Here is a 12,423-nt window from a genome sequence, read left to right as displayed (position 1 = left end):
CTAGCTCATTTTTTGGCAAATATTGTCAATATCCAGTATCAGGGTCAAAACTTAAAGGGACACTGTACCCAAAACTTTTCTTTTGTAATTCAGAAAGAGCATGCAATTTTAAGCAACTTTCTAATTTACTCCTATTGTCAATTTTTCTTTGTTCTCTTGCTATCATTATTTGAAAAAGAAGGCATCTAAGCTTTTTTTTAGTTTCAGTACTCTGGACAGCACTTTATTGGTGGATGAATTTATCCACCAATCAGCAAGGACAACCCAGGTTGTTCACCAAAAATGGGCCGGCATCTAAACTTACATTCTTGCATTTCAAATAAAGATACCAAGAGAAAGAAGAAAATTTGATAATAGGAGTAAATTAGAAAGTTGCTTAAAATGTCATGCTCAATCTGAATCACGAAAGAAAATTTTTGGGTACAGTGTCCCTTTAAGTGCCGAGGAAACAGAATTTATGTTTACCTGATAAATTTCTTTCTCCAACGGTGTGTCCGGTCCACGGCGTCATCCTTACTTGTGGGATATTCTCTTCCCCAACAGGAAATGGCAAAGAGCCCAGCAAAGCTGGTCACATGATCCCTCCTAGGCTCCGCCTACCCCAGTCATTCGACCGACGTTAAGGAGGAATATTTGCATAGGAGAAACCATATGGTACCGTGGTGACTGTAGTTAAAGAAAATAAAATATCAGACCTGATTAAAAAAACCAGGGCGGGCCGTGGACCGGACACACCGTTGGAGAAAGAAATTTATCAGGTAAACATAAATTCTGTTTTCTCCAACATAGGTGTGTCCGGTCCACGGCGTCATCCTTACTTGTGGGAACCAATACCAAAGCTTTAGGACACGGATGAAGGGAGGGAGCAAATCAGGTCACCTAAATGGAAGGCACCACGGCTTGCAAAACCTTTCTCCCAAAAATAGCCTCAGAAGAAGCAAAAGTATCAAACTTGTAAAATTTGGTAAAAGTGTGCAGTGAAGACCAAGTCGCTGCCCTACATATCTGATCAACAGAAGCCTCGTTCTTGAAGGCCCATGTGGAAGCCACAGCCCTAGTGGAATGAGCTGTGATTCTTTCGGGAGGCTGCCGTCCGGCAGTCTCGTAAGCCAATCTGATGATGCTTTTAATCCAAAAAGAGAGAGAGGTAGAAGTTGCTTTTTGACCTCTCCTTTTACCTGAATAAACAACAAACAAGGAAGATGTTTGTCTAAAATCCTTTGTAGCATCTAAATAGAATTTTAGAGCGCGAACAACATCCAAATTGTGCAACAAACGTTCCTTCTTTGAAACTGGTTTTGGACACAGAGAAGGTACGATAATCTCCTGGTTAATGTTTTTGTTAGAAACAACTTTTGGAAGAAAACCAGGTTTAGTACGTAAAACCACCTTATCTGCATGGAACACCAGATAAGGAGGAGAACACTGCAGAGCAGATAATTCTGAGACTCTTCTAGCAGAAGAAATCGCAACTAAAAACAAAACTTTCCAAGATAATAACTTAATATCAACGGAATGTAAGGGTTCAAATGGAACCCCCTGAAGGACTGAAAGAACTAAATTGAGACTCCAAGGAGGAGTCAAAGGTTTGTAAACAGGCTTGATTCTAACCAGAGCCTGAACAAAGGCTTGAACATCTGGCACAGCTGCCAGCTTTTTGTGAAGTAATACCGACAAGGCAGAAATCTGTCCCTTCAGGGAACTTGCAGATAATCCTTTTTCCAATCCTTCTTGAAGGAAGGATAGAATCCTAGGAATCTTAACCTTGTCCCAAGGGAATCCTTTAGATTCACACCAACAGATATATTTTTTCCAAATTTTGTGGTAAATCTTTCTAGTCACAGGCTTTCTGGCCTGAACAAGAGTATCGATAACAGAATCTGAGAATCCTCGCTTCGATAAAATCAAGCGTTCAATCTCCAAGCAGTCAGCTGGAGTGAAACCAGATTCGGATGTTCGAACGGACCCTGAACAAGAAGGTCTCGTCTCAAAGGTAGCTTCCAAGGTGGAGCCGATGACATATTCACCAGATCTGCATACCAAGTCCTGCGTGGCCACGCAGGAGCTATCAAGATCACCGACGCCCTCTCCTGCTTGATCCTGGCTATCAGCCTGGGGATGAGAGGAAATGGCGGGAACACATAAGCTAGTTTGAAGGTCCAAGGTGCTACTAGTGCATCCACTAGAGCCGCCTTGGGATCCCTGGATCTGGCCCCGTAGCAAGGAACTTTGAAGTTCTGACGAGAGGCCATCAGATCCATGTCTGGGATGCCCCACAGGTGAGTGACTTGGGCAAAGATTTCCGGATGGAGTTCCCACTCCCCCGGATGCAATGTCTGCCGACTCAGAAAATCCGCTTCCCAATTTTCCACTCCTGGGATGTGGATAGCAGACAGGTGGCAGGAGTGAGACTCCGCCCAAAGAATAATTTTGGTTACTTCTTCCATCGCTAGGGAACTCCTTGTTCCCCCCTGATGGTTGATGTACGCAACAGTCGTCATGTTGTCTGATTGAAACCGTATGAACCTGGTCCTCGCAAGCTGGGGCCAGGCCTGGAGAGCATTGAATATCGCTCTCAGTTCCAGAATATTTATCGGTAGAAGAGATTCTTCCCGAGACCAAAGACCCTGAGCTTTCAGGGATCCCCAGACCGCGCCCCAGCCTATCAGACTGGCGTCGGTCGTGACAATGACCCACTCTGGTCTGTGGAACATCATCCCTTGAGACAGATTGTCCAGGGACAGCCACCAACGGAGTGAGTCTCTGGTCTTCTGATTTACTTGTATCTTCGGAGACAAGTCTGTATAGTCCCCATTCCACTGACTGAGCATGCACAGTTGTAATGGTCTTAGATGAATGCGCGCAAAAGGAACTATGTCCATCGCCGCCACCATCAACCCGATCACTTCCATGCACTGAGCTATGGAAGGAAGAGGAACGGAATGAAGTATCCGACAAGAGTCCAGAAGCTTTGTTTTTCTGGCCTCTGTTAGAAAGATCCTCATTTCTAAAGAGTCTATAATTGTTCCCAAGAAGGGAACCCTTGTTGACGGGGATAGAGAACTCTTTTCCACGTTCACTTTCCAGCCGTGAGATCTGAGAAAGGCCAGGACAATGTCCGTGTGAGCCTTTGCTTGAGGAAGGGACGACGCTTGAATCAGAATGTCGTCCAGGTAAGGTACTACTGCAATGCCCCTTGGTCTTAGCACCGCTAGAAGGGACCCTAGTACCTTTGTGAAAATCCTTGGAGCAGTGGCTAATCCGAAAGGAAGCGCCACGAACTGGTAATGTTTGTCCAGGAATGCAAACCTTAGGAACCGATGATGTTCCTTGTGGATAGGAATATGTAGATACGCATCCTTTAAATCCACCGTGGTCATGAATTGACCTTCCTGGATGGAAGGAAGGATAGTTCGAATGGTTTCCATCTTGAACGATGGGACCTTGAGAAATTTGTTTAAGATCTTGAGATCTAGGATTGGTCTGAACGTTCCCTCTTTTTTGGGAACTATGAACAGATTGGAGTAGAACCCCATCCCCTATTCTCTTAATGGAACAGGATGAATCACTCCCATTTTTAACAGGTCTTCTACACAATGTAAGAACGCCTGTCTTTTTATGTGGTCTGAAGACAACTGCGACCTGTGGAACCTCCCCCTTGGGGGAAGTCCCTTGAATTCCAGAAGATAACCCTGGGAGACTATTTCTAGCGCCCAAGGATCCAGAACATCTCTTGCCCAAGCCTGAGCGAAGAGAGAGAGTCTGCCCCCCACCAGATCCGGTCCCGGATCGGGGGCCAATATTTCATGCTGTCTTGGTAGCAGTGGCAGGTTTCTTGGCCTGCTTTCCCTTGTTCCAGCCTTGCATTGGTCTCCAAGCTGGCTTGGCCTGAGAAGTATTACCCTCTTGCTTAGAGGACGTAGCACCTTGGGCTGGTCCGTTTTTACGAAAGGGACGAAAATTAGGTCTATTTTTTGCCTTGAAAGGCCGATCCTGAGGAAGGGCGTGGCCCTTACCCCCAGTGATATCAGAGATAATCTCTTTCAAGTCAGGACCAAACAACGTTTTCCCCTTGAAAGGAATGTTTAGTAGCTTGTTCTTGGAAGACGCATCAGTCATCAAACCAGAAATATGCGGCAGTAGTGACAGGGACAATGCATGAAATGGGTTGTAGAAGGTAACCCTGCTGAACAAACATCTTTTTAAGCAAACCTTCTAATTTTTTATCCATAGGATCTTTGAAAGCACAACTATCCTCTATGGGAATAGTGGTGCGTTTGTTTAAAGTAGAAACCGCTCCCTCGACCTTGGGGACTGACTGCCATAAGTCCTTTCTGGGGTCGACCATAGGAAACAATTTTTTAAATATGGGGGGAGGGACGAAAGGAATACCGGGCCTTTCCCATTCTTTATTAACAATGTCCGCCACCCGCTTGGGTATAGGAAAAGCTTCTGGGAGCCCCGGCACCTCTAGGAACTTGTCCATTTTACATAGTTTCTCTGGGATGACTAAATTTTCACAATCATCCAGAGTGGATAATACCTCCTTAAGCAAAATGCGGAGATGTTCCAATTTAAATTTAAATGTAATCACATCAGATTCAGCCTGCTGAGAAATGTTCCCTAAATCAGTAATTTCTCCCTCAGACAAAACCTCCCTGGCCCCCTCAGATTGGGTTAGGGGCCCTTCAGAGATATTAATATCAGCGTCGTCATGCTCTTCAGTAACTAAAACAGAGCAGCCACGCTTACGCTGACAAGGGTTCATTTTGGCTAAAATGTTTTTGACAGAATTATCCATTACAGCCGTTAATTGTTGCATAGTAAGGAGTATTGGCGCGCTAGATGTACTAGGGGCCTCCTGAGTGGGCAAGACTCGTGTAGACGAAGGAGGGAATGATGCAGTACCATGCTTACTCCCCTCACTTGAGGAATCATCTTGGGCATCATTGTCATTATCACATAAATCACATTTATTTAAATGAATAGGAATTCTGGCTTCCCCACATTCAGAACACAGTCTATCTGGTAGTTCAGACATGTTAAACAGGCATAAACTTGAACAGAAAGTACAAAAAACGTTTTAAAATAAAACCGTTACTGTCACTTTAAATTTTAAACTGAACACACTTTATTACTGCAATTGCGAAAAAACATGAAGGAATTGTTCAAAATTCACCAAATTTTCACCACAGCGTCTTAAAGCTTTGAAAATATTGCACACCAATTTTGGAAGCTTTAACCCTTAAAATAACGGAACCGGAGCCGTTTTAAGCTTTAAACCCCTTTACAGTCCCTGGTATCTGCTTTGCTGAGACCCAACCAAACCCAAAGGGGAATACGATACCAAATGACGCCTTCAGAAGTCTTTTATAAGTATCAGAGCTCCTCTCACATGCGACTGCATGCCATGCCTCTCAAAAACAAGTGCGCAACACCGGCGCGAAAATGAGACTCTGCCTATGCTTTGGGAAAGCCCCTAAAGAATAAGGTGTCTAAAACAGTGCCTGCCGATATTATTATATCAAAATACCCATATAAAATGATTCCTCAAGGCTAAATATGTGTTAATAATCAATCGATTTAGCCCAGAAAAAGTCTACAGTTTAAATAAGCCCTTGTGAAGCCCTTATTTACAATCGTAATAAACATGGCTTACCGGATCCCATAGGGAAAATGACAGCTTCCAGCATTACATCGTCTTGTTAGAATGTGTCATACCTCAAGCAGTAAGAGACTGCACACTGTTCCCCCAACTGAAGTTAATTGCTCTCAACAGTCCTGTGTGGAACAGCCATGGATTTTAGTTACGGTTGCTAAAATCATTTTCCTCATACAAACAGAATTCTTCATCTCTTTTCTGTTTCTGAGTAAATAGTACGTACCAGCACTATTTGAAAATAACAAACTCTTGATTGAATAATGAAAAACTACAGTTAAACACTAAAAAACTCTAAGCCATCTCCGTGGAGATGTTGCCTGTACAACGGCAAAGAGAATGACTGGGGTAGGCGGAGCCTAGGAGGGATCATGTGACCAGCTTTGCTGGGCTCTTTGCCATTTCCTGTTGGGGAAGAGAATATCCCACAAGTAAGGATGACGCCGTGGACCGGACACACCTATGTTGGAGAAAGAGGAGTTAGCAATGACATGGGTATCCAGCAATCATCCATCTGGAATGCCAACTATAATAAACTTCAAAGCTAAGGGGGAACCATTCAAGAAATATAGGTTTGCTGAAGATATTTTAAAGAAAGTCACACTAGTGAACTGGTGGAAGTCACTTAAGCACTTGGATTTAGAGACTGTTCAAGTAATGATTTCACTTTTAACAGCAGTAGCTTCTTCTGCAGGCGTTGAAAGAATATTCTCTTCCTTTGGACTCATTCGTTCTAAATTGAGAAATCGTTTGGGACCCGATAAAGCAGGAAAGCTTGTTTTTATTTTCCAGATTATGAACAAAGAAGAAGCTGAAGATGACGAGTGAGCTACAGACGACAGTATTTAAGTTTTTCATGTGTAGGCTGGGCTGACAGTCTAAGTTTCTTAAAATATATATATTTTGTTTAGCCAAATTAGTTAACAAACATGGATGTTTGTTTAAGCAAATAACATATGCTGTAATGTTATTGTTTCAGTTGAATAAATCTATTTAAATTGTTATTATTAAGGTAATCATTTTTCTCCTTCCTAAGTACAACAGAAAAGTTGTCCAAATAATTATATTGATTAACCTATTAAACTGGGGATAAAAAAACTAATATGAAAAGTTGTTATTCTAAAAAACTTCATCTACTTGCATATTAAAATTATACCAGCAAGAATTAGTCTTCATGTAGAAAACTAGGATTTAAATCAAGCCTTACTGACTAGTGATTTAAATCGTGAATTAAATCAGTTTGATTTAAATCAAATCCACCCTGCATTAAACATATATTAAATATATATGTAAACACTTATATACATATATTTATGTGTTAATAGGCTTCGCAGATATTTTTTTTTTTTTTTTAAAGGTTTGTGGATACCTGTGTAAAGCACGTCTATCGGCAGCATTTTTCAAACATATAAATGCACATGAATACACACACATATATATTTAGTACACCACTCACATTTTTGTAAATATTTTATTATATCTTTTCATGTGACAACACTGAAGAAATGACACTTTGCTACAATGTAAAGTAGCGAGTGTACAACTACAGTCTGTATAACAGTGTAAATTTGCTGCCCCCTCAAAATAACTCAACATTGGCAACAAAAGTGAGTACACCCCTAAGTGGAAATGTCCACAATGAACCCAAAGTGTCAATATTTTGTGTGGCCACCATTATTTTCCAGCACTGCCTAAACCCTCTTGGGAATGGAGTTCACCAGAGCTTCACAGGTTGCCACTGGAGTCCTCTTCCACTCCTCCATGATGACATCACGGAGCCGGTGGATGTTAGAGACCTTGCGCTCCCCCACCTTCCGCTTGAGGATGCCCCACAGATAGGGTTTAGGTCTAAAGATATGCTTGGGCAGTCCATCACCTTTACCCTCAGCTTCTTTAGCAAGCCAGTGGTTGTCTTGGAGGTGTGTTCGGGATTGTTATGTTAAACTACTACCCTATGGCTCAGTCTCTGAAGGGAGGGGATCATGCTCTGCTTCAGTATGTCACAGTACATGTTCATGTTGGCAATCATCGTTCCCTCAAAGATCTGTAGCTCCCCATTGCCGGCAGCACTCATGCAGGCCCAGACCATGACACTCCCACCACCATGCTTGATTGTAGGCAAGACACACTTGTCTTTGTACTCCTCACCTAGTTGCCACCACACACGCTTGACACCATCTGAACCAAATAAGTTTATCTTGGTCTCATCGGACCACAGGACATGGTTCTAGAAATCCTTAGTCTGCTTGTCTTCAGCAAACTGTTTGCGGGCTTTCTTGTGCATCATCTTTAGAAGAGGCTTCCTTCTGGGACGACACCCATGCAGACCAATTTGATGCAGTGTGCGGCGTATGGTCTAAACATTAACAGGCTGACCCCCACTCCTTCAACCTCTGCAGCAATGCTGGCAGCACTCATACGTCTATTTCCCAAAGACAACCTCTGGATATGATGCTGAGCACATGCACTCAACTTCTCTGGTCGACCATGGCGAGGCCTGTTCTGAGTGGAACCTGTCCTGTTAAACCGCTGTATGGTCTTGCCCACCATGCTGCAGCTCAGTTTCAGGGTCTTGGCAATCTTCTTATAGCCTAAGCCATCTTTATGTAGAGCAACAATTCATTTTTTCAGAACCTCAGAGAGTTCTTTGCCATGAGGTGCCATGTTGAACTTCCAGTGACCAGTAGGAGATAGTTTGAGAGCGATAACACCAAATTTGACACACCTGCTCCCCATTCACACCCGAGACCTTGTAACGCTAACGAGTCACACGAGGGAAAATGGCTAATTGGGCCCAATTTGGACATTTCCACTTAGCGGTGTACTCACTTTTGTTGCCAACGGTTTAGACATTAATAGCTGTGTGTTGCGTTAGTTTGAGGGGACAGCAAAATTACAGTTATACAGACTGTACAATCACTTCTTTACATTGTAGCAAAGTGTCATTTCTTCAGTGTTGTCAAATGAAAACTTAAATTATGCTCACCTGATCATTTTCTTTCCTTCAGATGGAGAGAGTCCACAGCTGCATTCATTACTTTTGGGAATTTAGAACCTGGCCACCAGGAGGAGGCAAAGACACCCCAGCCAAAGGCTTAAATACTTCCCCCACTTCACTTATCCCCCAGTCATTTTGCCGAGGAACAAGGAACAGTAGAAGAAATATCAGGGTGAAAAGGTGCCAGAAGAACAAAAATAAGACGCCCCACAGAAAAATATGGGCAGGGAGCTGTGGACTCTTTCCATCTGAAGAAAAGAAAATTATCAGGTAAGCATAATTTAAGTTTATCATCATAAATGGAAAGAGTCCACAGCTGCATTCATTACTTTTGGGAAAACAATACCCAAGCTATAGAGGACACTGAATGCAAAAACGGGAGGGTACAAGAGGCGGCCCATTCTGAGGGCACCAGGCCTGAAAACCCCTACCCAACAACATCCCACTTCGTCCGAAGCCGAGAATAACTTTGAAAAAGAGAAGGCCCAAGGACCCTGACCGCAGATAGTCCACAAGCCTTGCTAGAGACCGCAGGAACTAGACTCAAATGAGTCAACTGCCTCCAGGAGACAGCGTCGCCCAGCAGTCGGTCTCCAAACAACACACCCCTTACTAAAGAAAGGGCACAGGCTACCGTATTCTTCCACAAAGAAGAAAAGACATGGAAAAAACATGAATGCTCTTTTAAAGCACGGCTAATCCCCCTTAAGAGACTCAAGGCGCTGCTCATCTTATCAACCTCAAAAGGAGGAAGGCTGAGTAGACCTCGCCGGGGATCGAACTTGCAACCCTCGGTTTGCTACAGTGCAGAGTAGCCACAGTGAATTAGTATGCTGAGCTAGCTGTCCAGCTAGCATAAGGAACTCCAGACCAACAGAGACCCAATAGTCCAAATGAAACAAGGGGAGGGAACGCCCGGACCTCAGAAATACAGAAACCATGGGATAAGGCCGGAAGTCTGAAACAGAGATGATCTTCCCCTAACACAGTGCAACCGCACTCTAAAAAGCAACTGAAGACGGAGGTCCCCAAGTCGCAAAAAGGTAGCTCAGAATACCTAAATATTCAAAACCTCGCGCAGCAAGCTCAGATAGGTCTGACGAACACAACCTGAAGCAAAAACACTGCACGCTGCAGTCATGTAAAAATGACTCAAACTTAAATACTTGCAGGGCAAGCAGAAAGCAGCTGAAGATAGGATCCTTCAGATTGCCAAGTATCCACTAACTAGAGGATAACGTCCCAGGCTAAGAGCCACCAGTCCTTCCCACAAACCTTGAACATGGAGAAATCTCAAGAGGATAACAGTACCTCGAAGGCTCAGAGGACGAATTTAGCAGAGCAACAGATCTCAGCTCCTGCTCCAACACCGGACCAGCCCAAGCGACAGACATGTCTGATAGACAGAAGGGACAGAAAGACCCCAACCACCAGCCCCCAGGGAAAGGAAAGAAAAAAGGGTGACTCACCCACCCCAACAGAGCTCGGGTGCCAACCCAATCCGTTCCTCCAAAATAAGGCACTCCCGAGGAGAACCCCCTGGGACCTGGAACAGAGAAAAGTGCAATAGATCCGCAGGAAGACCTGTCACAGCTCTCTTAGACAGTCTCTACGTAGAGATGAAATTCCAACAGGTGGAACAGAGCCCACAGAGGAGCAGATGCTGCTACTTAGAGAAATAAGCCACCTGATCCAACCTCCTACACACAGGGCAGGACAAAGACCCTCCAGAGAGAGGAAACCCCAGAGAGAGGAAACCCCAGCTCATAAAGACAAACTATCCCCTCAAAAGGGAAGGGCACAGATAAGAACAGCGTACATGTCCATAAGACATGAAGCCACAGTATGATCAAAACAGAGAAAAAAACTCCATGAGGAGCACAATAAGTCAGGCCTTAAAGTTTATAGTCAGTACCCGAAGGTGGATGTGAACTCTGGCCTTCCTGCTTGCAAGCCCAATGAGCTAGTAACATAGGGTCCCTGAAAAAACTGGGTCGTCCCGAACCAGTCCACAGGATCATAAGTCTCCAGACATCCAAGAAGGATCCAACACAAGAATCCGGGACCAGAATAGTCCTAGAACGAACGACGCCCCCAGGGAACACAAGATACCCCATCTGAAGCAATCAGACTCACAGGGGATAAAAACCGGGAAACCCGGAGAATGGGTACAGGACTCACTCGTAATTCCCAGCTCAAAGGAAAGAGAACACCTTTAGCCGGAGGACAACACCCCCCAACAAGGTGCTAGGCTGTGACAAAGTCACGCAATTTCTCTAGAGCCCAAACACCCCAAGGGCAACACTAAGGAAAATGAGACCGAAAGAGAGTAGAAAGAAAGGCTAGTCTCCTTTCAGATTAACGTTCCAGAGGACCACACCCAACACCCAAGGGAGAAGAATGCAAAGCATCCCGAACTCAGGCAGAAAAACATCCCCTTAAGCAAAAAGCTTGAAAAAACACCTATCGGCCCTGATATGGAGACAACCAACTCCTGAAAGAAGACAGAGCCTCACGGCCTTTACTTCTTAATTAAGCAGCCAAAGCCACCAGAAAAACCGGACCAAGTCCAGAAAATCTCGACCCAAAGGAAGAGAACCTCTAAAAGGAACAAGTCCTAAAAGGACACTTCCAAAGAGACCATGAAAGGCAAAACTGTAAGAACGGCAGTATGAAGGACCTAAATCCTCTAAACCTCCAACGAGAAGGAACACTCTTATTCCCCCAAAAAACGTAAAAGACTGACCCTGTTGCCGGATCTCAACGGAGTCCTGGCCCACTAATTTGAAAAGCGATTGAGGACTAAATCAATCCCATGCCCCGAAGCAACCACGGACCCTCAAGTCCTCTCAGGATGATAGTTGAAGCTTGTAAAAACAGAATTTATGCTTACCTGATAAATTACTTTCTCCAACGGTGTGTCCGGTCCACGGCGTCATCCTTACTTGTGGGATATTCTCTTCCCCAACAGGAAATGGCAAAGAGCCCAGCAAAGCTGGTCACATGATCCCTCCTAGGCTCCGCCTACCCCAGTCATTCGACCGACGTACAGGAGGAAATATGCATAGGAGAAACCATATGATACCGTGGTGACTGTAGTTAGAGAAAATAATTCATCAGACCTGATTAAAAAAACCAGGGCGGGCCGTGGACCGGACACACCGTTGGAGAAAGTAATTTATCAGGTAAGCATAAATTCTGTTTTCTCCAACATAGGTGTGTCCGGTCCACGGCGTCATCCTTACTTGTGGGAACCAATACCAAAGCTTTAGGACACGGATGAAGGGAGGGAGCAAATCAGGTCACCTAAATGGAAGGCACCACGGCTTGCAAAACCTCTCTCCCAAAAATAGCCTCTGAAAAAGCAAAAGTATCAAATTTGTAAAATTTGGCAAAAGTGTGCAGTGAAGACCAAGTCACTGCCTTACATATCTGGTCAACAGAAGCCTCGTTCTTGAAGGCCCATGTGGAAGCCACAGCCCTAGTGGAATGAGCTGTGATTCTTTCAGGAAAGAGAGGTAGAAGTCGCTTTTTGACCTCTCCTTTTACCAGAATAAACAACAAACAAAGAAGATGTTTGCCTGAAATCTTTAGTGGCCTCTAAATAGAATTTTAGAGCACGGACTACGTCCAAATTGTGTAACAAACGTTCCTTCTTTGAAACTGGATTCGGACACAAAGAAGGTACAACTATCTCCTGGTTAATATTTTTGTTGGAAACCACTTTCGGAAGAAAACCAGGCTTAGTACGCAAAACCACCTTATC

General features: G+C 44.1%; 1 protein-coding gene across 1 annotated transcript in view; it reads right to left on the bottom strand.

The window, feature by feature from the left end:
- SMURF2 (SMAD specific E3 ubiquitin protein ligase 2) overlaps nt 1–12,423 on the bottom strand; it is a 456,801-nt gene that overhangs the window by 383,251 nt on the left and 61,127 nt on the right. The gene's annotated exons all lie outside the window — the stretch shown is intronic.

Source organism: Bombina bombina, chromosome 1 (genome assembly GCF_027579735.1).
Source record: "Bombina bombina isolate aBomBom1 chromosome 1, aBomBom1.pri, whole genome shotgun sequence".
Lineage (NCBI taxonomy): Eukaryota > Metazoa > Chordata > Amphibia > Anura > Bombinatoridae > Bombina > Bombina bombina.
The sequence above is the reverse complement of the archived record's forward strand: the minus strand, read 5'-3'. Positions and strand labels throughout refer to the sequence as shown.